This window comes from Myotis davidii, unplaced genomic scaffold (genome assembly GCF_000327345.1).
Source record: "Myotis davidii unplaced genomic scaffold, ASM32734v1 scaffold765, whole genome shotgun sequence".
Lineage (NCBI taxonomy): Eukaryota > Metazoa > Chordata > Mammalia > Chiroptera > Vespertilionidae > Myotis > Myotis davidii.
This window is the reverse complement of record NW_006296056.1, coordinates 329,338-331,407: the sequence shown is the minus strand read 5'-3', so window position 1 is coordinate 331,407 and position 2,070 is coordinate 329,338.

Genomic DNA, 2,070 nt, shown 5'->3' with positions numbered 1-2,070 from the left:
CATACACGATCCCGAACACCGGCCGCTCGTCCCCGAAGGTGGGGTAACATTTCCTGACTGATTTGTGTCTGGTGATGAGCCTCCGTGGACTTGCAGTGGGGGACTTGGCTCAGTTATGCATCGGTAATCCAAATCCAAGTTTGCTTCTTTTTTTCTAAGCGTGGTGAATCGCTGTTAAACATTTTAACTAGATTTTTAAAAAATACACACTTTAGCAGGTTTTCTTGTGTTATAACTACCAACAAGTAAATAACACAATAACACCACCGTGGCGAACAGACTTCTGCCTCAAGTGAGCGGAGGAAGTCAAAGCACATGGCAGCTCGTGTGTTCTCTGTGTGGTACGCTAGCAAAATGTGCCTTTTGCAGGAAATGCGGCGGCAAGGGCAGGGAGGACCCCGGCTGCGTAAACCAGGTGCCCAGATCTGAACAAACCCTTAGCGAAGGTAGCAAGCTCAGAAAACTTGCTCTGAATTCTACTCCAGTTTACAGTTGGTGGAGGAATCTAATGCATATTCATATTTTCCTGTCTCCTACAAATACTGGTGTGTGTGTGTATGTGTTTTTAACATAAAGATTCATCTAAATTCCTTTCTCCAACATTTAAATTAGTGACTGTTGGAAGAAGAACAAAGGGATCATTGAAATGGCTCGGAAACCCTGTGAGCACCCCGCCCCCAGCACCCAGGCTGCGGTTCTCATCCCGAGATGAAGAAGCCAGGCCTTCTGACAACGCGCTGTCCTCTTCAGGTCCTGCTTTGACCGCCACTGTTTTCCTTTCCACTCTCCCAGCACCTGCTGGGAACAAGGGTGAAGTGGCCTTATTGCAAATTTGTATTTTCTTTAATGTTTTAAGTAAAAGGTGTGTGTGTTGGGGGGAGTCTGGAATGGACAGAGATGCTGGAAAACACAGTTGAAATGTTACTTTTAATTACGTTTCAAATGAGCCATTTTTAATATTTTTAGATTTAATGCTGTATACAAAATTAAAGTATTTTTATTGGTTACTAGGCTAGCCTCTCCAAACTTTATCCAAGCAGTACTCATAATGGTATCCTTTGTTTAAAAACACAGTCCAGAAACTAGCAGCTCCTCAGATGAATATTGATGACTTTAAAGAAAATAGCAGCCTTTACAAGCAGATGCGCTTTGGAAATGAAAGAATTGCGTCTCCAAGGGCCCATTCACATCTTCTCCCCGCGACAGTGACACACGAAGAGATAAAATCTCGTCAAGTTTGTTTGTGGGAATTTTTCATGGTTCCTAAGGACAGTTTTCCTATTGTTCCCTGCCCCCCCAGTCCCCTCCAAGCCCCAAGCAGTCTCCCAGTCCTTCCATCAGCAGGTCTTTCATAGGCTAAGAGCACGTCTGTCCAGCCAGCAGGCCAACATGGTGACATGGTGACTTCATTTCCCCAGGAAGTGCAGCCTCTGCCTCGCTGCGCCTCTAGGACCCGAAGTGCCTTCCTCCCCGGCGTCCAGGCCCGGCGCCCCGAGGCCCGGGAGGCAGCTCTGCAGATCCGGGAAGCCCCCGCCGCGAGGCAGGCGCCCTCCTCGTTTGTTTCTCGCCTCTGCCTTCCTTTTGCAAAAGCCAAGAGATCATTGTTTTGCTTCGGTGCCAGCAAAACCTCTCCAGATGTCACTTCCAAATACGGGCTTTCTTCACCCCAGGGCTGACCCGGGGTCCTGCAGGGCACCCCTCCGGCCCCGCGAGCCTTTGGTCCCGGGGCGCTGGCTCTGCCCGGCATCCGGGGCCAGGCTGTGTTTTATAGAAATCACGGTTCCCGGGACGATCCAGCGCGCAGAGAGCACGGTAACTGGCGGAGCTAAGGAACTGGAATTACCTCCTGAAAATACTTAGGCACTTGTTTCTCTCTCTCCACTGAAATCCTGAAGCACAGCCCATTTTGAAGCAGAATCGTTTGGTCTGACAACAGATTCTTCCTCTGTTCACAGCTGTCCCAGAGGGAGGAGCTGAAACCCGAACCTCTGGGCGGCGATTGGCTCCTGCCCGCGGGAGAGAGGAAAAAACCCACCCAGCCCGGGCGCGGGCTCAGTCCCGACCGGAGCC